At 36.4% G+C, this 26,352-nt stretch overlaps 1 protein-coding gene across 2 annotated transcripts in view; it reads left to right on the top strand.

The window, feature by feature from the left end:
• Positions 1 to 26,352, top strand: part of bmpr1ba (bone morphogenetic protein receptor, type IBa) — a 144,831-nt gene that overhangs the window by 6,723 nt on the left and 111,756 nt on the right. The window contains exon 2 of one of the 2 annotated variants that reach the window (NM_131457.2): positions 12,569 to 12,625. The exons of the other annotated variant lie outside the window; for it this stretch is intronic. The gene's annotated coding sequence lies outside the window, so the exon portion shown is untranslated. The remainder of the gene's footprint in view (positions 1 to 12,568; positions 12,626 to 26,352) is intronic. 2 annotated transcript variants of the gene reach the window in all.

Here is a 26,352-nt window from a genome sequence, read left to right as displayed (position 1 = left end):
ATCATCCCAATCAATCTAAAATTGAATTTCTTTCCATTAAACATATTGTCATTCATCTGGTCATATTGTATTCATATCGCAATATATATTGCAGAAAAGCAAGATGTTCGTTTTTTTTTTAAAGTCGTGCAGCCATTAACCCTTTTACACACGAGTCTAACAACAATTTATTGAATCTGTTTTATCATTCTGCATTTGATACCATCATACCTCCTCCCTATTTTACACTGGTATTTGGTATTACCGTGCATAATTAAAAAAAATGATGACATAAGGCTCAGATAGCATCATCAAACTGTTGGCTTGTGCCTAAACCATTCAGAAACTGAATACCGTATAAGCAACCTTAGGTTCGCGGTCACCTGTTTGTCTTGTTCGTATTAGAGATCTGAGAGAGGGAGAGAGAGAGACACAAAGCACTACTCTCTCTTATTCACATGCACACACACACACACACACACACACACACACACACAGAGCGTGCTCGTGTGCTTGCTCGCTCAGGGGCTCCCTTTCAAATTACACCAGAGTTACCGACCGCTCCCGCCCCGCGCTTTATTCGGAAAGCCAGACCTCTAGTTCGTATTAACCACGTCCCCCTTCTTGTTCGGTCAAAATTGAAAATGCTGCCAAACTGCAGGTCACTTGGTGTGCGAGTGCACGACTCGCCATCTCACCTCTCTCTCCCTCTCCCTCTCTCTCTCTCCACACTGTCCCGTGATGTCAATTTGTTGGCATTAAATAAATAATTGTAATATTTAATACTTGTCTCCTATTTAAGTGCATTGTTTTTTATGACGGGATAACGGTATTGAAACTGACACCGTTGCTATTTTTAGATCCCGCGGTATACCATGTTACCGTATTACCGCCCAAGCCTACATGGAACTTCGCCTGTGTTACGGCACCTTGCTGCAATTTTAGTTTCCCTAAACAGGATAACAAAGTTAGTCTGAGTCTAAACCACCTCAAGCAAGTGTAAAAACTTTTTTTTGAATTTATACACTTTTTACTTTTATTTTGAAACTTGAAATTAATTTGAGTGGAAATCCAGGGTTGTTCTTAGATCAGATATGGTTGCGGCCGGACGTTAAAGAAAATATATATGGCCATATATGAACATATATAAAATCCAAATATGAACTTGTCATACATGTCATGCATATATTTTCATAAATCAGATTTAGGCCCCATCCCAATTCTACACCTTAGCTCTTCCCCTTCCTCCTACCCCTCGATTTGCGCTTGCCCGTAAGGGGTAGTGGTGTTCCAATTCTCTTTAGCTTAAAGGCGTAGGGCTAAGGGCAAAGGGGTATACATCCCTTCAAACGAAGATTCTTCAGGACCACACTTGAAATCAAGGGGTAAGAAAAAGTTCCCAGAATACCCCAGCAACAGCTGCACCCAGAAGTAAGGAAATCCACAAAATAGTATTTTTTTGTCATTATTATGAATTCTTACAACAAACACATGTTTTAATATATTTAATATATTCATAACCGCATTCATGTTTTACCAACATGCTTTTAAAAAAAAAAACGCTAAAATAAAAACCGCTAAATTTCGCGATCTATTACCGATCTATAATCCCTAATAATAACTCCTGTACAGCAGTCCCACAACATTCTGACACTCGATGACACTGGAATACCCTATCAGAAAAGTCTAGTGGCTGTCAATGAGCTTTTTACAGTGTCTGCTATAATGTTAATGCTGTTTTTGTGTGTTCACATTGATAAGTATGGCCACTGTGTTAAATGCACAGTATTACGATCTTATTGCCACATTAGATCATTATGATAACATAATATATGCCTTCAGTGATTTTCCTGAAGATAAATACCAAAAAATTACACAACTGGAATTCCAGCAGTCGCGATCATCTGATCTCATTTGAAGCAAGAAATCACAAGGACATATGATGACGTATGGAGGTACTGTAGTGCTGTTCCAATTGTTAGGAGAACATTTTGAAGCCCTTCCCCATCACCCTCGGTTTTAAGGGCCAAGGGAAAGGGGAAGAGGTAGGGGTACAAAAATAAAATTGGGATTGGGCCTAAAGCCTGGTTTATAATTCTGCGTCAAGTGACCGGCGTAACCCACGGCGCATGCAACGCGCGTGGCTGTGCATTTATACTTCTGCGCGCTGTCTCTGTTGGTCTGCATTAACACTTCCAAAACGCTAGTGGGTAGTGAGGTGTTAATGTTCCTCTGTGTCGAGTTTCTTCTCTGCTTTTTTGCTTTTCCTGAACACTTCCGCGATGTACAAGTGGCTCAAACTCGCTCATTTTGAGGCAGGAACCGGCGGACGTGCAACAACTTTAACCATGAGGTAAACACAAAACAAAACTTTCCATCCGGAGCTCCTTCACGGGACTCCACACTTGTAAACAATCGCTACATTGGGTTCGCGCCATTCGCGCGGCTCTCGGTCCCGCCCAGACTCGTCAGCGCTACCAAGCCGACCAATCACAGAGCTTGCGCTACGCGTTGTTGCGATGTGTAGTTACATTTTTTTTTTGAGAGGTGCAGGTCAGTGACGCCAACGGCCACGGCGAAGGGGTATGCGTCAGCGCCGTAGCATACGCCGGTGTTTGACGCAGAAGTATAAATCAGCCCTTAGACATCAAATATACAGAATAGACAGGCTTCACATGTAGTCTTTCTTTCCTGTCTATTTGGACTATACTGTTAGACGTGTAGTAGATTTTTCATTGCCAGGTTTGTTTTAGCCAAGGTGTCAGTGTTTGAAAGACTATTACACATCTTTAAATGCAAAGTTTCTTGGTGAGTACAATCTTACTCATTGAATTTAAAGAGATAGTACACCTCAAAATAAAAATGTGGACCCTTGCTGTTACTATCCCTGTACTCTTGGCCATTCTGATGTATTCTGTGACATGCACATGTTAACAGATTGATCAACTGATTCAACACGTGTTGTAGATTTTCATCGCCAGGTTTGTTTTAGTCAAGGCGTTGGTGTTTATTATTTCGAATTTACGTTTTAAGACAATTTAATTTTGAATCAAGTCGAGAAATTGCGATTTTTAATATATATATATATATATATATATATATATATATATATACAGGGGTGATAGCGTTCCGGCACCACGCCGGATTTCCGGCGTACTGTGGCTGCGGGAAAAAAAAAAAATCAGGTTCACGGATATTGATCTGTCATTTCTCTAGATTCACAGAATTCACTCACTGCTGAAAGCGCCGGATTGGTTTTTATTAAGTGCCATTTTGTGTGCTCGTGAATCATCTTTTGAGTGTAGACGCCATGTAAATAAAAGATTAATTGTGTAATTTAGAGAGCTTTATAAATTATAACGGATCTTTGTGAGATCTCTATGAACTAAGATTAGTGACGCTTTTTAGTGATAATAAGAGGAGCGTGCTTTGCACTTTCCAGGCTATAATCTATTCATAATTTGTATGAAACTTTCGTTTTCGGCACATATACGCTGATATGTTTTGGGAATGACATCTGCATATTTACGCTGGGTTTATTCTCGAAATAACGGTTAAGCAATACACGGGACAAAAATATATTTCCCCCTCCTTAAACAACTTAGTGTTTCAGCTATGAAATAGTTCAGTTTTGTATGTAGCCTAATGGCAAAGTGTTCATATTTAGTTTCGTTTTTTATTCAGCTTATTTAGAAAAACGTTTGGAGCATTTTTTATTCGTTAAAAATAAGTTTTTTTTTAACGAACAGCGCCCAGTGGAAGACCATCATTGTCTGTTTGATCAGTTTGCCTTCTCAGATCATCACGACTTGCCTAAAATAAAAGATATAAAACAGTTCAAGTATAAAACAATGGTACCTTAAACGTTAAAGAATGTGTGCTATTAGGCGCATAGTTTGCTTATAAAAAGCTTGCAAGACATCGAGGCGCCAGAGCAATCACTTGCATTTTTTCAGTGGGAGCAATTTAAAGTTAAACGTCATTTTTGCTCACAAAGTACGAGTAATACATCAAAAAACGTTACAGCGATTTTATAAAATAAAGAAAACCAAAATTATGCGCTTTCCGTCGTCTGGTTTTTGAACAGGAGCGCTTAACAAAATGAAGCAAAATGTATATGCCTCACAGACATAATAAATATATTTATAGAAAGCTTTAAATTATTACTTAACAAAATAAAACAAATCGAAAACAAAAAAACTCCTTCATGTAATCCGTAAAGATGAATTTCTAAAGGCGAGTCCAAGAGGAGATTGCCAGTCAGGATCTTTGCGACACTGACTCAGAATAAGTTTATTAATAAATAATTAAGATATGTCCTTACTCTTTCCTCGACACATTCATTGTTATTTGTTTTTGCCGGTGCTTGGGGCGAGTTTTAGCTTATTGTGTGCGCTTGAACGCGGATTCACAGTAGCAGTTTTAACATGGAGTGACACGACATCTGACGTACAGATGACACTGGCACATGCCACTGAGTGTAGTGACACTTCCGGTGGCACGTCCGGTTTTCCACTGTCATGTTTCACTCGCTAGTGGCATGTGTAGTGACCTGTGTCACTCAGAGTGTCGCGCTGCATGTCACTGCAGTGACATCGACACCCGGCGAAGCTTATGACATTAATTAACACGAGCAAAACCATATTTAATCATTACGCGACTTTTAACCTAATTTATCGCGTCGCAAGTTAGTTTATTTGCTGAGCTACTCCATGATGTTTTAATTTAAACGCATTTATTTTATGTATTCGTAGTCTTACTTCTGTACGTAATATAGTCATTTGACAGTACATGTCAGTCAAATTTATTGTGGCATGCTTATGTATGGGAGGGGTTACACTTATCAGTTGTATTGTATATTATTGCATCCTGACTGGCACATGTCACAAGATCATTGACACTGGCATGTGTCACTGACATTACTGGCATGTGTCACTGACATTACTGGCATGTGTCTAAAAAGAGCCACTTGACAATAATGATGATCAGGGTTACACATAGGCTGTTAATATATTTGGTCCCAGGGGCCCACAAGTTATGTGTTAAAAGTGTGTTGCATACATAGTACCCCCACCCCTACTCACCTCAGGGGCAAGGAAAAAAAGTTCAGGCTCAGGAATTTTTTCCACTATCAGCCCTGTATATATATATATATATATATATATATATATATATATATATATATATATATATATATATATAATACAATACATTATAATGGCACCAATGCACTTGGGTTCACTCTCTGTATGAAGCAGGAAGCACACCAGAAGCGCCTCTCTGTGACGCACACAGCACCACGCCATGAATTTTAGGATTCTAAACAGGTTTCTATACACACACCGACGCCGCCCAGTCACGATTCACGAGGCAGTTCTCATTTCAGTCAGCCCACAGAGAGCCATCTGATTAGTTTAATGTTAAATATATCATGCGAATGTGCGCGTTTGGTGTGTGATAGTTTAAACTGTCATGTCCGCACAGTGTCGCGGCGTTTCTGGTGTGCGACCTGCTTGACTGCCTGTTGAAGCGTGAAGTCATGTAGGATTTTACTTGTTGCACGTCTGTGTGGATTGTCAAGACATTCCCTCATCAACTTGATAAACTCGATCTCAACATGTATGAAGGACGTAAAAGCCTGCCATGTGAAAAACCGCGCCGATCTTTTGGTTTGAACAAGAGCAGAGGTGAGGGACTGTAGCAGTGAAAATGAAAGTACCCGCCCCCAGTGTGTGGAGTGGAGCAAAGCGCATCAATTGATCGATATTTTAAAGGGGGGAAAAGAAAAATAGATTAAATATATTATTTTATACACATCTGGTGCTTGTATTTGCTCCTGCTATACGTCCACAACTTCACACATTGGGTTAAATTAGGCTTGACAATTTCCATGTTCAGTTCTTTTCTTCCACTGTATCTTTTTAAGAAAAAAGCAGCAGCATTACAATCTATCATTCAATCAGAAGACAAAGCCAAAGCTGAGCTGACAGCCAATCTTTCCTAGGCTCAGCAAAACTTGCAAAAGTACCCCTGTATTCCTGCAACTGCATTATTTACACAAATATTTCTTATTCAAATCTTCAGCAACGCTATTTAACTTGTGAGTTTGTTTTACATTTGTTTACACCTTGACCGATTTTTGTATGAAATGGCCATTAAAAATACAATGTTCCTTAACCAAATGGTTTTTAAAGTTACTTTTAAAGAGAATGTTACTTCAGTCATGTTGTTTTAATGTTTTGAGAAGACCAGTAACACAATAAAAAAAAATCGAAACCGAAATCGTGAATCGGTCAAACTTTCTAAAAAACCTATATATATTTTTTTTTTGCTAAATCGCCCAGCCCTATTTTAAACGCAATTTTTTTGTCGAGTGCAACCTTACTCATTAAATTTAAAGGGGTAGTACACCCCAAAATGAAAACTTGGACCCCTACTCTTACTATCCCTGTACTCTTGGCCATTCTGATGTATTCTGTGACATGCACATGTTAACAAATTGATAAGTCGATTCAAGTATTTTCCGCCTTAGAGAATAAAGTTCTGTATTTTGACGATGCAATACAACGTAATAGTTTATCAGGACCGATCGGTAGCAACAACTGAGCAATTTCTAACTGAATTTAGTCACACTGACAGGAAATAAAAGTTGCAAACTAGGACAATTTACTCCCAATCTGGAGCTCTGACACAGAAAAGCTGCTTAGTAGTTGAAAATGACTTGTTATTTTAGGTGATTATTACATTCTAATGCTTGCTTTAAACAAATCTACTGTATGAAATGCTAAATAAATAAATGTGATAGGACATTGCTTGACTTAAGCAGGCAACGGAGTAGCTGAGCCCAGACACAGTTTCTTTACCTATACGATTGTTTAACATATTCAAGCAAATTCAAATCATTTATGTGTCAGAAATGATAGCGTTTGTAGCTTTTTAACATGGGTTACTTGTGTTTATTTTTACAATACAGACTATAACGTGTTTTTAATATACATTTGGGGTGGCACAGCAGCTCAGTGGTTAGTAAAAAGATTGCTGGTTTGAGTCCTGATTGGGCCAGTTGGGATTTCAGTGTGGAGTTTGTATGTTCTCCCCGTGTTGGTGTGGGTTTCCTCCGGGTGCTCTGGTTTCCTCCAGTCCAAACGCATGGGCTAAAGGCGAATTGAATTGACTGAATTGGCCATAGTGTATGAGTGTGTGTGTGTGTGAATGTGAGAGTTTATGGGTGTTTTCCAGTGATGGGTTGCAGCTGGAAGGCCATCCGCTGCGTAAAACATCTGCTGGAGTTGACGGTACATACTGCTGAGGCATCCCCAGATTAATAAAGGGACTAAAGCCGAAAAAGAAAACAAATAAATGAATGTTTAATTGTGGTTCGGTCTGTAGACAATCATAAAAAATGTTATTCAAAAGGGCTAATAATATTGGCCTCAAAATGGCTTTAAAAATAAAAAAACTGCTTTTATTCTAGCCAAAATAATAGAAGACTTTCTCCAGAAGAAAAAATATTATAGGAAATACTGTGACAAATCCTTTCTTTGTTAAACATCATTTGGGAAATAATTGAAAATTCACAGCAGGTCTAATAATGTTGACTTCAACTGTATATTGAATAAAAACAAAACATCACGTTCAGTTTTTATCTAATAATGTGCAGCTCTAATTGAGATGTTTCCAGTATAGAGTGCAGATCGTCCCTGTGAGTTAATCGAGGCCTTTAGATTGTTGCACGGTGGTTGTTTTTCAGGTTAGGTGTTGCTGTTGTATGCAGTAGCGTTTTACACTCTCCACTGTTTGTGCTATCAAAACAAGTTCACTGATCTGACTGTAGGTCCAATGTCATGGATGAACAGAGCAGGAGACCTGAAACTATGTGAGCTTTCACACACACACACACACACACACACACACACACACACACACACACACACACACACATATGCACACAGGCACTAATCAGGTCCAGCTGTGTGTCAGTGTGTGTTATGTGGAGTTCACGTTGGAGAGTGTGTGACCATATGGCATAAAGCGTCCAATTCTTACCTCACCCCCCACCTTTCGTCATGGGACCAGGCAGGAAAGCCTCTACGACCAGCCAGAGTCGAACAGCAGATGTGAGTGTGTGTGAGAGAGAGATGGAATGTGTGAGTGGTTGTTCACCAAATCTACAGTGCAAACGCGCAAAACTGACCAGACTAGAAGACACACAGGCGATTTGAAAACAAAAGTGATGCTGTTTATTCGATTTCCTTGAAAACCTGGAATTTAAAATATTTTAAAATTATAAAATATTTTTATTTTATTATTCAGATGTAAGAAACAAAGTCGAAACCCTTCTGGAACATTGAATTTAAACAGTTTTGCTGTTTGTTGAAGCCATTTCTATGGAAATAATAATATTTTAAGTTTATTTAGTAAAATCTGAGAAGTTTTTGTGTTGCAAATGAATCGTAGAAATTCTAATGTAAGCAGCAGTTAGCTAGTGATGTAGCATGATGTAATTTGATTGACAGTTAAATTCAATTCAATTCACTTTTATTTGTATAGCGCTTTTACAATGTAGAAGTTCAGTTCAGTTTAGCTCAGTTCAGTGTGGTTTAATAGCCACTACTAAGAGTCCAAACACTGAAGAGCAAATCCATCGATGCGCAACTCTACAGATCCCGAACCATGGAAGCCAGTGGTGACAGTGGCAGGAAAAAACTTTACCAATTGGCGAAATTGAAGTATTAAAAAACCTCGAGAGAAACCAAGCTCAGTTGGGCACGACCATTTCTCCACTGGCCAAATGTCTTGTGCAGAGCTGGAGTCAAGGCGCCGGATGTGCAAAGAGTTAATTTGGAAGAAAAGTAAACAATCAAACGAAGACCTATGGATTCAAGACTTTTATTCACTGATGCTTTTGTATTGAGTACAAAAGAACTCTAAAGTCCTAAGCTATTGAGTCGGCTTATTGCGCTCACACTGTTTACCACCTTTTCAAACAGAATAAAAATCTCTATTAAAAAAGCTAAAATATTATTTAAAAAAATCATAAAAATATACAAATGTATATAAATAAATTTAAATAATAATATAATAAAATAATTAATAATTTAAATGTATTATTAACAGTTATGTATAGTTACTTGAGATTGATTAATAATATTTATTTTTAAATGATCAGTTTGTTTTTAGTTTAATTGATTTCTCTCATCACCTTACAGCATGAAGGTCGCTGGTTCGAGTCCCAGCTAGGTCAGTTGGCATTTCTTTGTGGAGTTTATAGGTGAATCGAATAAACTAAATTGACTGTATGTGTGTGAATGAGTGTGTATAGATTTTTCCCACTACTAGGTTGCAGTTGGAAGGGCACTCGCTGTGTAAAACATATGCTGGATAAGTGCCGAAACACTGTACAAAATTGACAAAAAATCTTTTTAAATATGTTTTGATAAAACCTGATATGTTTTCAAAAGGATGTGACAAACCTGAAATAATATAGTGAGCAGATTCTGCACAGGCATCGAAAAACAGACAAATTTTAATGCAATAAATTATCAACAAATTAATGACACATAGACTAACCGGCCACTTTATTAAGTACGCCTTATTAGTACCAGGTTGGACCGCTTTTGCCTTCAGAACTGCCTTAACCCTTCGTGACATAGATTCAACAAGGTATTGGAAATTTTCCTCAGAGATTTTGCTCTATATTGACATGATAGCATCACACAGTTGCTGCAGATTTGTGAGCCTGTGTAAACTGTAGCCTCAGTTTTTTGTTCTGAGCTGACAGGAGTGGCACCCGGTGTGGTCTTCTGCTGCTGTAGGCCATCCGCCTCAAGGTTGGACGTGTTGTGTGTTCAGAGATGCTCTTCTGCAGACCTCGGTTGTAACGAGTGGTTATTTGAGTTACTATTGCCTTTCTATTAGCTGGAACCAGTCTGGCCATTCTCCTCAGATTGTCTTGACAATGTCTACATGCCTAAATGCACTGAGCTGCTGCCATGTGATTGGCTGATTAAAAATCAATTCTGGTATGCAAAAACAGTTGGATGTTTCAGTGCGCCAACATATAGTGCAACAGCGCTGCAGGCATTTCAGATTCGAGTCTCAACTCACAAACCTTTTCCGATCCCATACCCCTCTCTCTCTCTCTTTTTTTCTTTCTCAATCTTCACTTCCTAACATCATACTGTCTTGTCAAAAATAAAGGCAAACATAACAATAAATACTTAAAAAAATTTAAAAAAAAAAACAAACAATCTGACCTGCCTTGCTCAACATTTTTTTCATAAACGCTATTATTTTAGTATATTATTTTAGTATATATAAATTGTTTTTCAATTACTTTTAGTTTTTTAAGTTTTAAATGTAGTTTGTTTTTGATTTTGTTTTTAATTGTAGTTAATAACTTTTTACGTTTCACGTTTTAGCTTGTGTGTGTGTGTGTGTGTGTGTGTGTGTGTGTGTGTGTGTGTGTGTGTGTGTGTGTGTGTGTGTGTGTGTGTGTGTGACTGTCGTTTGTTACGCAAAAAGGAAAGTTGTACAAATTGTAAATACTTCAATATGCTATTTAAAAATTAATGATTTATTTACGATTTTTTTTTGTAGTTTTCATTCTTTTAGATTATTTACATTTTAGTTAAAATTTTAGCTCTTTAACAGTTTTTTGGCTTTCAACCTAACATTTTGTTTTAAGTTTATCTTACATTTTTATTGTATCTTATTTCAGCATTATTTCAGTCTTCTGTTACGTGTTTAAGTTGTTAAATATTTAAATGGATGAAACGTAACAATCAGTGAGTCTACTGATGCTGGGTGAATGAGGAGAAGACACAGACGCTTGATAAGTAAAACAAAAAGTAAGTATTTATTAATGGATAACGTCAAACAATGAATATGAAATGTAAAGTAAATATAATTTTAGATAATTGAATTAAATAAAGAAAACAGGAGTGTTGCCAAAACAAAGAAATACATATAACAAAACGATATTACTAAACCCCAACCCACTAAACTGACTGATCAAAGAAAAATGCAGAAACAAAACCGTAATCTTCAGCACGTACCGTAGCTTAACTAAACTTCTTAACTCCCAAACATAATTACACATGTGGCAACGCCTCCATTAACTAACTAATACAAAATTATACTAAGCTGCTCACATTACTAGTATTCTCGTAAAGTACACACTGATAGCCATTAGCAAAACAAGATCTCAGGTAATCCAATTCTCATAAAGATCGTTCAAATTCTCACTAGACAGTAAACTTAGCAGCACAAGTTTAATTGATAAATCAATATCCACAAAGAGAAAACTAGAACACAGCACTCGCAAACGAACCAAGCGAAACAAACAAGTAAACAGTCCGGCCGACACAAGTGAAGAGACTGGCAAGCCAAGCGCACGGCTTTTATACTGCGCAGACCCAATCCTTATTGGCGCGCCGATTGAGTGACGAAGGTGATTGACAGCTCACTCGACCAATGGTAGCACACCTAAAACAGACCAGGATCCACAACAAGAGAGAAGAGCGCAAAACAGAAAACAAACAACAAAATACAACATACGTGAAACGTAACACTTCTAAAACAATTATGAATATTTAGTTGTCATTTTAGGCAAGGCAAGGCAAGTTTATTTATATAGCACATTTCATACACAGTGGCAATTCAAAGTGCTTTACATAAACAGGAATAAAAAAGACAAGTTTAGGAACATAAAATGCAGACAATAAAAATGATTAAAAACAGATAAAAACAAATTAAAATGAGTTAAAACAGGTTATAAAAGAATGAAAAAGAAAACGAAAAACATAATAGTGTGGTCTGTCGGACGTAGCACAGTGCTCATTCAGTAAAGGCACAGCTAAACAGATGTGTTTTCAGTCTTAATTTGAATGTACCTATTGTTGGAGCACATCTGATCATTTCTGGAAGCTGATTCCAGCAGTGAGGAGCATAGTGGCTGAAGGCAGATTTTAGTGAAATAACTTTACCACAAAGCTGTCTGAAGTGCAGATGTGCCAAATTATCATAACTCAACATGCTTCTAGTTGAATCAACAGTCGTCTACAGTGCAAGTGTGCCAGAAAAAAATACACACACGCATGCACACACACACACACACACACACACACACACACACACACACACACACACACACACACACACACACACACACACACACACATAATCAACAAACCGCAAGTCATACCTGTCAGTTTGCAAAGTCAACAAAATGTGACTGTTTGTGGCGTAGACACTTTGTTCAGGTGTTTCTTTCTATTCAGATCTCTAATATTTTATGATCTTTGGATTTAGCCTGCTCCAACATAACAAGCTGAATGTAATACAGACATGTTGCACATATATAAATCTGTAATTGTGTATAAACATGTATCTGTTTGAGCTCAACCTCGCCCGGGCACTACTGTACACACATTGATATGTGATATTGATTGCATGGTTTGACTTGAGCAAAGTCGGGCCCAGAAGTTCAATATTTAATAGAGCATTGTGTGCTTTAGTAATGTAATGCTGTATCATGTAGTGTCACGTGGATGAGGGTGTATTTGATGGTTTGTTTTGTCTTTCACAGGTGATCTGCATTTTGATTGGCTGCAGGCCGGTTATGGAGCATCTATATATTAGAAAGGTGAGGAGTGAGGATTGTTTTGATGGTTTGACTCTGGAGGCCTAAATTTGTTTGTGCCAATACACCATGATTTTGCCAACTGCTAATCATTTTGACGATATAAAAGTGATAGTTCTCCCAAAAATAAAAATTTCCAATATGTAGGTGACTTTTTGTCCCGTCTGTAGAACATTTAAAGGGGATTTCTTAGCTGAATCAGTGGTTCTTGGTGATCCATGACAGTGAATGGTGAGAGGTTTTTAGATTTAAAAACAAACACAAATAATTGAGTCGAAATCTTTAGTCATGGCTACTGATGACCCTGAGGTCTTGTGAAGAGAAACGATCGCTCTGGGTAAGAAATTGAACATTATTTACACTATTATTAGCTTTAATCCACAGCCTTGGCAAACCCTTCGCGGTACATGTGCGAATGTAGTCCTATTGTAGTCCTGTCGCTTTCATGACGAAAACAAAAAGACACACTTTGACAGGAGATCAGGTGATGCAGTTGTTGATATTGTGATATATTGATTACATTCACACATGTCGAGAACGGTTTGGATTACAGCTAATAATATGAAGCACATATAATTGAGCTGAAAATCTTCTTTGACCCTTGTGTGTTGTTGGAGATGTTTTCATCCGTTCTGGGGTGATTTAGAGTTTTATTTGTCCACAACTTTCTCTGTGTTTTAGCAAATCTAATGATTTTTGGTGACAGTTTATTTTGACATGTTTTGGAAAAATGCTTTGAATTTAAAAAAAAAAGAATATATATATATTTTTTAATGGACTACTCTTTCGTTGGTGTTTTTACTGTAACTGTTTTTAATTGTGAATAAGTTAGAATGGCAAATTTGCCCTCTGATGATAATATTATCTCACTGACTGATGAGAGGAGGATCTGATGAAAAGGATTACCCAATATTTAGGTATAAAGATAAAAAAATGGGCGATGCAGTGGCGCAGTAGTTAGTGTTCTCCCTGTGTTCGCGTGGGTTTCCTCCGGGTGCTCCGGTTTCCCCCTACAGTCCAAAGACATGCGGTACAGGTGAATTGGGTAGGCTAAATTGACTGTAGTGTATGAGTGTGTGTGTATGTTTCCCAGAGACGGGTTGCGGCTGAAAGGGCATCCGCTGCGTAAAAACGTGTTGGACGAGTTGGCGGTTCATTCCGCTGTGGCGACCCTGGATTAATAAAGAGACTAAGCCGACAAGAATGAATGAATGATAAATAAATGTTATGTTATATATTTAAAGAAATATACATACACTGATATATGATGCTTTAAGGATGCTTAAAATGGTTTGAAATACAACAAAAAAAGTTTTGAAATAAACAAAAAACAAACAAAACATTTCATTTATTTATTTATTTATTCATTACAGTAATGGCTGAGAGTTTTTTGAAGAACCTAGATATCCACTCTCTTGCAAGACTGTATATATATGGGATTAATCTGATTTATTTCACGTGTTTTACTTAATAAACTACTGATAATCTGTCTAGAGATTTTATTAGCTGAAAATTATGTTAGGTCACTATTAAAATATATATATATATATATATATATATATATATATATATATATATATATATATATATATATATTTTTTTTTTTTTTTTTCAGACCTTAAATAATAGTTAAAATACGTTTATATCCATGTTTTACAGACACGCATACCAAGCTGAAATGCACAATATTTTATAATCTTGTTTTTTTAATATTTAAAATTAAAATAACTGTGTGCGTGTGTGCGTGCATATATACATACACACACAGTTGAAGTCAGAATTATTAGTTCCCCTCATTTTTTTTCTTTTTTTTAATTTTCACAGTATGTCTGATAATATTTTTCTGCTGTTGAAAGTCTTATTTGTTTTATTTTGGCTAGAATAAAAGCAGTTTTTATTATTAAAAACATTTTAAGATTAACATTATTAGCCCCTTTAAGCTATATATTTTTTGACTGTCTACAGAACAAACCAATTTGCCTAATTACCTTAACCTGCCTAGTTGAACTAATTAACCTAGTTAAGCCTTTAAATGTCACTTTAAGCTGTATAGAAGTGTCTTGGAAAATATCTAGTCAAATATTATTTTCTGTCATTATGGCAAAGATAAAATAAATCAGTTATTAGAAATGAATTATCAAAACTATCATGTTTAGAAATGTGTTGAGAAAATCTCTCCATTAAACAGAAATAAAAATAAAAAATAAAAATAAACAGGGGGGCTAATAATTTTGACTTCAACTGTATATAATGTTTAAAATATTTATAAAATCTATTATTAATGCCTTCCTGTCAAATTCTAAATGACTGAAAAAATCTGTTTTATTAAATAAATATTATTTTCTTATTCTTTTTAAAGCTGCAAGACTTATTTCTTTGTGGTATACAAAAGAATATATTTCAAAAAAATGTCTCAGCATAGCGATCATCCATCCATACAATGAAAGTCAGTGGCATCCAATACTGGCTGAACAACAGCATTCTTCAAAATCATATTCTGCATAAAAGAAGCAAAAAAAAAAAAAAAAGACAGACTGTTGCACAAATTGCAGCGGCATCTGCTTTTTCTCTGTCTAACCTCATTGTCCCGATATTAAGATCTCATTTGTGTCTAGTTCTGCAGACTCTCTTGAACTCAAGCTGACTAATCTACAGATTGAAAGCACTGGAGAGCTTGAGATCCGCAATCTGGAGTTTAGCGAGTCTATAAAGGCTTCAGGTTGAGCTGAGTGATTTATCATACAGGAAATAATGTTATCACGGCACATTCCTCAGGTAATATACGATCACACACACCTCGCAGTGACCCAGGTGTGTGTGTGTGTGTGTGAGTGACAGAGAGATCACTGCTGTCTGCAGGGCTGATATTATCGTTGCTGAAAAGAGATATAGATCAAGAGGAAATTGAGCCATTTAAATCCCAGGAGCGCTGCGTGATTAATGGCTGTCAGATATTATACTGTCTCCCTGCAAAAAGATTTGGCAAGGAGCCGAATAAAACACCACACACAGTCATAAAAGTCAGTCATTTTTCCATTATCCAAAAGCCAAATACCCTCTGCAATCCACCCACCTCGGGTGGGCGATGACCCAAATCTTATATCATGGAATGAGTCAGTTTATATGACAGTAGCAGTCAGTTTCCTTTCAGCCAATAAAGTGCTTTATATATCTAATAACTTGTGTGAATATCTATATCTACTGTTGCTGGGAAGTTTTAACCCAACTTTGTAATGGTATTGCAAACCTAAAGGCTAATTAAATTGGGTTGATCCAGGGGCGGACTGGCCTTCTGGGAGACCGGGCACTTTCCTGCTGGGCCGATGTACTTTTTGGGCCGGGCTGATCATCGTCTTATGATCTGATCGGCCCATAAAAGGCTTAGCAGCCTATCGTTTTTTTCTGCCTTATTAATTGACGCTGCTGTGATCTGTGACTCTCTGAAAGTAAGATGCTTTTTTTTTCCTGGACAGACAGACCGGGCCTGCCCATGTGACACTCTGCAGCCCATTGGCTCTTTTCTGTATTGACATTGGGCTGGCACAATCACAAACTCCTATTTTGGGCTCTGTGTGAGTGTGCGTCGTCTGTGTGTATTTGTCAAAATAGTCGAGAGTCAGAGAGAAGAAACGCAAGGGAGGCGCAGAGAAATCACGGGAAATACACCGGTGTTTCATTTAGCGGTTCTGAAAAGTTCCCTGTTCATTCTAGTACACGGCTAAAAACGCAAATCACGTGACCACACACTCTGCCGAGAGCTGCAGCCAGTAGTTGAGCGGGTGAGCATAAACCCCAGGTGAGAGTATAGTGCATGTCAGACAGTTCATCTGCTGGATGATCTCATCTCACTATAGTTGTTAAACGTGATATTGAATTCATCTTGTTGTCTCTATCTAACAATTCTTATGTCTTTTGAATCACTCGTTCTCAGTTAACTGTTTTGGCTGAGTGCAAAGATAAGCTAATATATTAATTTATGTAACCACATACACTGATTCTGCACATTGACTGATTGCTTACCTTCGTTTAAATTTAATGTACGTTATACTGTTATAATGGCCATTATTGATTATTAAAACTGATATTCTGCAAAAGAGACAGGGTAAAGTTTGTTCTTTTCAATGAAAATGAAAGGAATCAGTCATATTTAAGCCCTGTTTTGTTATAAATATGCAGAGTGAAGTAACAGCCGTACAGTAAAACTATTTTAAAGTATATAAACACCACATAACAACATTTTGTCAATCCTCACAACAAAAACACTACGACTCTCTTTATGACGCCTTTAAATTCACCAAAAGACTTTTTTTTATAAACAAGCAAAATAATCTGCCAGTGAAGTAAAACAATCTCTTTTTTTTTGCATTGAAATATGATTGTGTTGCTTACCCACTGAATTTTTTTTTACATTATTACTTTGATTTGTTACAGCTTTTTTGTTTTTTACCTTTTAAAATTGAATTGAATCTAAATCAACAATATTTATTGTGGATAAGAAAAAAATGGCATTCATACAAATTAAAAATATTGTTTAATATAGAGAAATTATACACACTATATATATATATATATATATATATATATATATATATATATATATATATATATATATATATATATATATATATATTAGTGCTGTTAATCGATTAAAAAATTAACTAATTAATCGCGCCTTTTTAAAAAAATTAATCGCGATTAATTTCATTTAAAATACTGAAACTTGTAATTTTGGCTATTCAAATGTAAAATTAATGTAAACGCAAGACAAAAACTATTTAAATTCAAAATATAATTGTTTATTAGAATTAAAATTCAAAATATAATTGTTTAATAAAATTTTTGTTTAACTTGTAACAGATTTCTTCGTGTAAACAACATACCCACAATAAACCGTCAAGATCCTGCTTGACGGACATATTTATTACAGAAATTAAAACACAGGCATGTTAATGACATTTAAATTTCAAAACAACCAATGCCAATAAAGAAAACATTGATTTCCATGTTGGATTCTAAGTGGACTGCAAAAAAAATGCCAAAATACAGGAATTGCAGATATAGAAAATAAAAAATTATAATAATAAACTATAGAATACAAACTGTTGCACTCATTGTAAAGTTTCATTGCTGTGAGTTGAGAACATTAATTATAGAGTAGAAACAATTTTGCTTAATCCTCCTTTACATTCATCCAGTTGCTAAGACTAGGAGGATCCCGCAAGTGCACAGAGACTCCCAAATGCCCGCAAACGAATGATAATTTTTTGCAAACCGGTCATTAAATACATTGCACACCCCTCTCCCCCGCATCCCTCCTAGCTCTTCAGGTAGCCTATGTCGCGCGCAACTCACCCCCACCGTCCTTCAGGTACGTCTCGCGCGCGCACACGCCCCTCCTCAGATTCGTCGCTCACTCCACCCCTGACACCCCTCAACGGGCCTGACACAGACACACACACAGACACACACACAACACGCTGCAGACGTTTTGGCCCCAACGGCCTTCCATACTGGAGCGACTCCCCTCAGATTCAACACGCATGATCACGTTCAGCAAATTTGCTTAAACTAAGCGTCCTAAAGTATTACTGTATTTCACAAGGATTCTGACACAACAACGCGAAGCATACGCTTTCGTTGCGTTTAATGAGGAAACACGCTAAACTTGGAGGGCTCATGCTGAAAGGCAGAGTAATGCCCTGTCTTTGACAGCTCGCGACTTCACCAGAGACTTTCTGAGTACATTCACATAAGACACCAATACTCCGATTTTAATATGATTAAGATAATACTCTTATTAAAATTCTACCGTGTAGCCCAAGCAGTGATTTTATTACCTTAAAGGAACACAGAGTCACGAAATGCGGAGGATTTTCTTTCTGTTCGCCCTGCGGTATCAACTTACAACAGAAGTCGAACGTTAAAAATGAAACACCCGAAATTGCATGAAACTTTGGAGAGTCTGGTGATGCGACTAATTGTTTTATACTGGAACTTGCCTTCAAAAAGTGCTTCCTTGGTCTTATCCACATTCCTTGCAATTAAACACACGTCCACCACAACAGGAAGTAAAAAAAACCGGCAACTGCGTTAATTGCGTTAATTTTTTTTAACGCGTTAAATATTTAAAATTAATCGCATGCGTTAACACACTAATTTTGACAGCGCTAATAGATAGATAGATAGACAGAGAGACAGAGAGACAGAGAGACAGAGAGACAGAGAGACAGAGAGACAGATAGACAGATAGATAGATAGATAGATAGATAGATAGATAGATAGATAGATAGATAGATAGATAGATATGCAGTTGAAGAATTGTTTGCCCTGTTGTTTATTTTTTTCCCCCCAATTTCTGTGTAATGGAGAGAGGATTTTTTTCAACTTAACTATGTTAATTAACTGCTTTTATTCTAGCCAAAGTAAAACAAATAAGACTTGCTCCAGAAGAAAAAAATATTATCAGACATGCTGTGAAAATTTCCTTGCTCTGTTAAACATCATTTGGAAAAATATTTATATAAAAAATCAAAGGGAGGCTAATAATTCTGACTTCAACTGTGTATATAATTTAATTTTAATATGGAATATAATTTTACTTTGGTGCAACCTAAAAAAAAACTTTAATTTGTTACAGCAAAATTGATAAATTTCCCTTAAATTATAGTTTTTACTTGGTTGAAGCTGAAAAGTGTAGTTTAATATTAATCCAAATATTTATTCTGACAAAGGGAAAAAAAACATTGACTTAAGTGTAAAATATAACTGTTATGGACAATTAAGTAATTAAATTACTACGGTTAAACTAAAAATCTAAATCCAACTAAGATTAAGATGGCTAGACAATAATAATATGTATATAACATTAGACTATGCTATTGCCATTTATATCACAATGGCGCAGTGGGTAGCACAATCGCATCACAGCAAGAAAGTCGCTGGTTCAGGTCCCGTCTGGGTCAGTTGGCATGTCTATGTGGAGTTTGCATGTTTTCCTCATGTTGGCACGGTTTTCCCCCCGAGTGCTAAATTATCCGTAGTGTATGTGTGTGAATGGAACTGTATGGGTGTTTCCCAGTAATGGGTTGCAGTTGGAAGGGCATTTGCTGCGTAAAACGTATGCTGGATAAGTTGGCGATTCATTCTACTGTGGCGACCCCAGATTAATAAAGGGACTAAGCCGAAAAGAAAATGAATGAGTGATCTGAGAGTAAACTATAAACTTTGTCATGCAAGATGGTGATCAAACTCTAGATTAGAAATGCATAAAAACAGAAGCACATAAGCGGTACCCTTTTCCACGTGGTTACATGACAAACATAAAAACTGCTCATTTAAAGTCAAAATACTACTTTGAGGAAAAAAACGAATAGTATTTCTTCCTTCAGGGTCTATTTTTTTACTTTAAAGCAAATTGAAAAATTTCTGCATATAACCTGTTACTCACTTAAAACAATGTACTCTGAATGAAACGGACAGTAGCTTCACTTTTTTCAGTGCCCCATTTGCTGATTATTTTGCTTGTTTTAAGGAAAGACTCACTTAATTGTTACTTATTTCTGAAGATTCCATGTTTTGCTTGTCTAGAAAATGTTTCTTTATTTAAGAAGTTTTAGATATTTGGGCTAGTAACAGTTTTGCAGTGCAGATTTGGGTTGAAATAACCCAGCATTTTTAGATGCGTTTAGATACAAAAAGTTCATTCATTCATTTTCTTTTCTGCTTAGTTCCTTTATTAAACAGCGGAATGAACCGCCAATTTATCCAGCACTTGTTTTACGCATAGACTGTACAATATATGGACGTAGTATCCGTGACGTCACCCATAAGGTTTCTAAAGAGCGCAAAAGAAGCCACAAGTAGGCGCGGCCAACCGTCGCCATTTTGTTCGCGCGTCATCACAACCACGGAGGGATACCAAACAAGGGCAAAGAGGCAGAGAGTGAGCGGAGCTACAGACACCTGCTAGCATTTAGCTTGGACCTGGTTCAGACACACTTTACTTTGGGAGAACGCTTAATACTTTATCACTCGTTTGTATTCCGACCACTTGTGCTTGGTTGTACACTATATCAATAAAGTGTTTAGACTTTTAAAAACACTGCTGTAATACATTGAGCCACTAAATATTGTTCTTATGACGTTTTTCAACAGGAGGAAAACGCGAATTACTTCCAAACACTTCAGATATAGTCTGTGTTAGTTAATGTAAGACTATTGATGAAATCCAGCATAACACTGTATGACAACGCTTCAGATGACAGTTCTAGCCCACAGCTAATCAATCTGACAGATTCTGGAGTGCATTACAGCTCTAAATATAAACGATAAATGATCTTAAATAAAACAAATACATGTATAGAGATGGTATATAAGTATATAACTTTACTTACATGGGAAACGGAGGCCACGTGAATGGTTTGTGAGCTCAATTAAGTGCTCTCAGCATACCATGCCATCCAATAATTGTAGGAAACAAGTCCAAAAGGCAGTTGACTGTGTAAAGCCACACAAAACAACACAGAAATACGATAAATATGCCGAGTTCAGTGGCTAATCTGCAGGATTCAGCTGAAGTGACGTTACGGCGACCAACGAGACCTAGCTGTCACTCAAGTGGCCACGCCCTTAATTATGCAAACTTAATATAACTTAATTTAAAGGAAACGGATGAGTTATAAAAAATTCACTCCCTCACAGTTGTCATGAAGGGTAATATTAGCTGTATTAACCAAAATCTTTTTTTGTACCAGGCTGTAAACACCTTTTTTTCTGCGGTAAAGTTGGCCATTCTAACAGTGGGCTCAATTGAAATTTGCTCTGTTTTGGAGCCAGGAGCGGCCAGGACTAGCGGAATTTCGGATGAATTGCAGTTTTAGTTACTTCCGTATTGGCTTCCTGAGGGAGAGCGGGAGGCTGCCGCTTGGTTTTACGCAGCGGATGCCCTTCCAGCTGCAACCCATCTCTGGGAAACATCCACACACTCTCATTCACATTCAGAAAACGCACAGAAAGCCAACTGACCCAGCCGAAGCTCAAACCAGCGACCTTCTTGCTGTGAGGCAACAGTATACCTACTGCGCCACTGCATCCCCACAAAAAGTTTAGTTGATTCCTTTTTTTTCTAAATTTATCTAAACAGAACAATGATTGTTCATAAAGAATTGCATAACAAAACAAACCACTGTAGAATAGATCCATCTTACTCTGAATTCTAATTGGATAAATCACGTTTGAGGTTGAGCGCTCATTATATGTGTCAAATGACACTAAATCATGCTTTTCATGTCTCATTGATGTGCTGATGCATTAATAATGCAGTTCTGTCTACTCAAAGCTGTCCAAATATGTCTTCTGATGAATAAACAGTAAATCATGATGACACATTTCTAGCGCTGTGTGTAATATACTGTAAAACCGCCCATCCATACCACCCACAAACCTATTTTCACTCTTTGAGAAGTGAGATAAAGTCTTGAAACTGCTTACTTCAAGTCTTGAAACTGCTTAATTCATTTAGTGTCTGTATTGATCATGAGATTAGCAGCCTTTGACTAAAATAAAAGAACAAGGGAGCGAGCAAATATATAAAGGTGCATTTATTTGACACAATACTCAGTACCAGAGAGTATTAAAAGCAGTTATTTGACTTTTAAGGTAACCACATTAAGGGCTTCATAGCCCCTGTATATTTAAAGATGCACTGCAAAAAAATTATCTAAATACAAGAAATGAAGGATTTATGAATGAAAAACAAATCACATTAAATGCCATTTCAGTCTAATTATTATACTCATTAGTAAATAAAAGCAATGTCTTAAAACTGAGGTTATAAACTTTAGTCAGGAATAAGATTTTTTTGCAAGAAATAAGACTGTAACTCTTGACTAGGAGTTTCTGCAGTGTGGTTGTTTGTAGCATCTTAGCCACCCCAAAGAACCACTAAAGAACCATTACTGGTGCTATAATACACCACTTAAATTGGTTCCTCTATGATTATGAGCCAAAGCATCACTTAGCAGTGCTAAATTGAACCACAAAAGAAAAATGCTGAAGAACCAGTGTGTCCGTGTTTGTGTACTGTTCAGATGTACAGATTTTGTTTCTAATACAGTTAAAGTCAGAATGATTAGCCCCCTTCGATTTTTTTTTTTTTCTTCTTTTTTTAAATATTTTCCAAATTATGTTTAACAAAGCAAGGACTTTTTCACAGTGTGTCTGATAATATTTTATCTTCTGGAGAAAGTCTTATTTGTTTATTTCGGCTAGAATAAAAGCAGTTTTGAATTTTTTATAAACCATTTTAAGGACAAAATTATTAGCCCCTTTAAGCTATATTTTTTCTCTCGATAGTCTACAGAACAAACCATCATTATACAATAACTTGCCTAATTACCCTAACCTGCCTAGTTATCCTAATTAACCTAGTTAAGTCTTTAAATGTCACTTTAAGCTTTATAGAAGTGTCTTGAAAAATATCTAGTCAAATATTATTTACTGTCATCATGGCAAAGATAAAATAAATCAGTTACTAGAAATGAGTTGTTAAATCTATTATGTTTAGAAATGTGTTAAAAAAAATCTGCTCTCCAATAAACAGAAATTGGGGAAAAAATAAACAAGCGGTCTAATAATTTAGGGGGGCTTATAATTCTGACTTCAACTGTATCTATATATAAATATTTTCCAAATGATGTTGAACAAGGAAATGTTCACAGTAGGTTTTCACATACTTCTGGAGAAAGTCTTATTTGTTTATTTCGGATAGAATAAAAGCAGTTATAATTTTTTAAAACCATTTTAAGGTCAAAATTATTAGCCCCTTTAAGCTATATTTTTTCCAATAGTCTACAGAATAAACCATTATTATAAAATAACTTGCCTAATTACCCCAACCTGCCTAGTTAACCTAATTAAGCCTTTAAATGTCACTTTAAGCTGTATAGAAGTGTCTTGAAAAATATCTAGTCAAATATTATTTACTGACATCATAAGATAAAATAAATCAGTTACTAGAAATGAGTTATTAAAACTATTATGTTTTCAAATGTGTTGCAAGAAGCTCGCTGGTTCGAGCCTCGGCTGAGTCAGTTGGTGTTTCTGTGTAGAGTTTGTATGTTCTCCCCATGTTTGCGTTCGGTTTCCTCCGGGTGCTCCGGTTTCCCCTACAACTCCAAAGAGATGTGGTACAGATGAATTGGGTAGGCTAAATCGTTCGTAGTGTAAGTGTGTGAATGAATGTGTATAGAGGTTTCCCAGAGATGGGTTGAAGCTGGAAGTGCATCCACTGCGTAAAAACGTGCTGGATAAGTTGGCGGTTTGTTCCGCTGTGGCGACCCCTGACTAATAAAGGAACTAAGCCGAAAAGAAAATGAATGAATGAATAAACACTTTTTTTTAACATTGGATTTTTTAAACACAACAATGACAAATGTTTTTCTGACCACGTCGCTTTCTGAAAAAAGAAAGTGCTCTAAATGACATTTTTTTTTTTTGTTGATATTTAGAAGAAATGTTACTTCTACACTACCTGACAAAAGCCGCCTATCCAAGTTTTTGGAACGACAAATAATAACTTGACTTCTAGTTGATCATTTGGTATCAGAAGTGGCTTATATAAAAAACAAAGGGCTCTAGCGTTCTTGCTGGACTTCCAGAGTTCATCAAGATTTTTTGGATTCATCTTCAGTGCCTCCTTCTTCATTTTACCCCAGAGATGCTCAATAATCTTCATATCTGGTGACTGGGTTGCCCAATCCTGTAGCACCTTGACCTTCTTTGCTTTCAGGAACTTTGATGTGGAGGCTGAAGTATGAGCAGCAGCGCTATCCTGCTGAAGAATTTGCCCTCTCCTGTGGTTTGTAATGTAATGGGCAGCACAAATGTCTTGATACCTCAGGCTGTCGATGTTGCCATCCACTCTGCAGATCTCTCTATACTGAATGTAACCCCAAACCATGAGTTTTCTTCACCAAACTTGGGTCCATGCGGGTTCCAGTACGTCTTCTGCAGTATTTGTGATGATTGGGATGCAGCTCAACAGATGATTCATCTGAAAAATCGACCTTCTGCCACATTTCTAAATGATCAACTGAAAAACATTATGCCCCCTAAAAACATTTGGATATTACGTAAAGATCATGCTCCATGAAGATAACTAGTAAATTCTCTGCTGCAAATGTATAAAAACTCTTTCAAGTTTCTGATTAGCCATCTGAGTCTCTAAGCACTTAGTGTAGACAACTTTAAAGCCGATTTTCTCAGTATTTAGAGTTTTTTTTTTTAACCCTCAGATTCCAGATTTTCAAATAGTTGTGTATTGGGCAGATATTGTCATATTGTAACAATGTAAACATCATCTGAATGCTGAACAAAAAAGCTTTCTATTGATGTATAATTCTCCATTTTTATAAAAATTCACAAAAAATTCCTAAAAATGAACACTTATGACTGGTTTGGGACTGTTGGAGCTGCAGATTGATGGATTTGCTCTTCAGTGTTTGCACTTTCACCAGTGAAAATTAAACTACACTAAACTGAACTTTAACTCAACTGAACTTTAAACTGGACTGACAAATGTTCAGTTTACTAGAACTTCTTTGTGAAGCTGCTTTGACACAATCTACAGTGTAAAAGTGTATGAACTGATTTGAATTGAATTTTGGGATCCAGCTTCACATATTGAGACTAACTCAAACCCATATTTTATAAATACAGTACAGTAAATCCATAAAAGCTGAGAATTTCCAAATGCTTTCTTATCATTTTTCCATTGCTCTATATACAGTTGAAGTCAGAAATATTTGTCATGATGACAGTAAATAATATTTGACTAGATATTTTTCAAGACGCTTCTAAACAGCTAAAAAGTGACATTTAAATCTTAACTAGGTTAATTAGGTTGAAGTTAGGGTAATTAGGCAAGCCATTATATGACTGGGTTGTTCTGAAGAAAAAATCGAAAATTAAAATAATGTTTAAGAGAGATAATAACATTAACCTTAAAATAATAAAAAAAAATTAAAACTGCTTTTATTCTAGCCGAAATAAAACAAATAATACTTTCTCCAAAAGAAAAAATATTAAAGGAATTACTGTGAAAAATTCATTGCTCTGTTAAACATCATTTGGGAAATATTTGAAAAAGAAATTCACTAAAGGGCGAATAATTCTGACTTCAACTGTATGTATATAGCATCACAGGAGCACAGGCAAGCACCATTCACATATGCAGCTGTACACCGTAATGTAGTTATCACATGGGACATTATACAGATGCCCTGCTGTGCTCTTATACGTTCATGATTGGCTATTAAGATTGATTTAGCACCCTTCCGGTCTGCCATTCCCCTTCTCCAGTACTCATGTCTGTTAAAGAGCTTATGCTAGTTGAGTTTCATTGCTTCCTGTCTCAGAGGCTGGACTGCTGATCAATGCTGTGTGTGTGTGTGTGTGTGCGCGTGTGTGTGTGCATTTGTGTGTGTATGGCGTTACTCATGTGTGCACTTATAAATGCTCAAACTGCTGATGGATAACCCTTATATAACCCAATTTAGCTGCATCCCTGAGCTGCAGTTATGCATATGACTGTATCAAATTTTTTTTGTTGCGATTAATTGCTGAAGCTTTTATCCTGATATACAAGAGAGCTGCACGATTCTGGATGAAATAAGAATCGTTTATTACTTTGTTTGTTATTATTTAATCATTGATTTATTTTGCTTAGAATA

The sequence above is a fragment of the Danio rerio genome, chromosome 5 (assembly GCF_049306965.1).
Source record: "Danio rerio strain Tuebingen ecotype United States chromosome 5, GRCz12tu, whole genome shotgun sequence".
Classification (NCBI taxonomy): Eukaryota; Metazoa; Chordata; class Actinopteri; order Cypriniformes; family Danionidae; genus Danio; species Danio rerio.
Note: the sequence above shows the minus strand (reverse complement) of the source record. Positions and strands in the feature narration are given on the sequence as shown.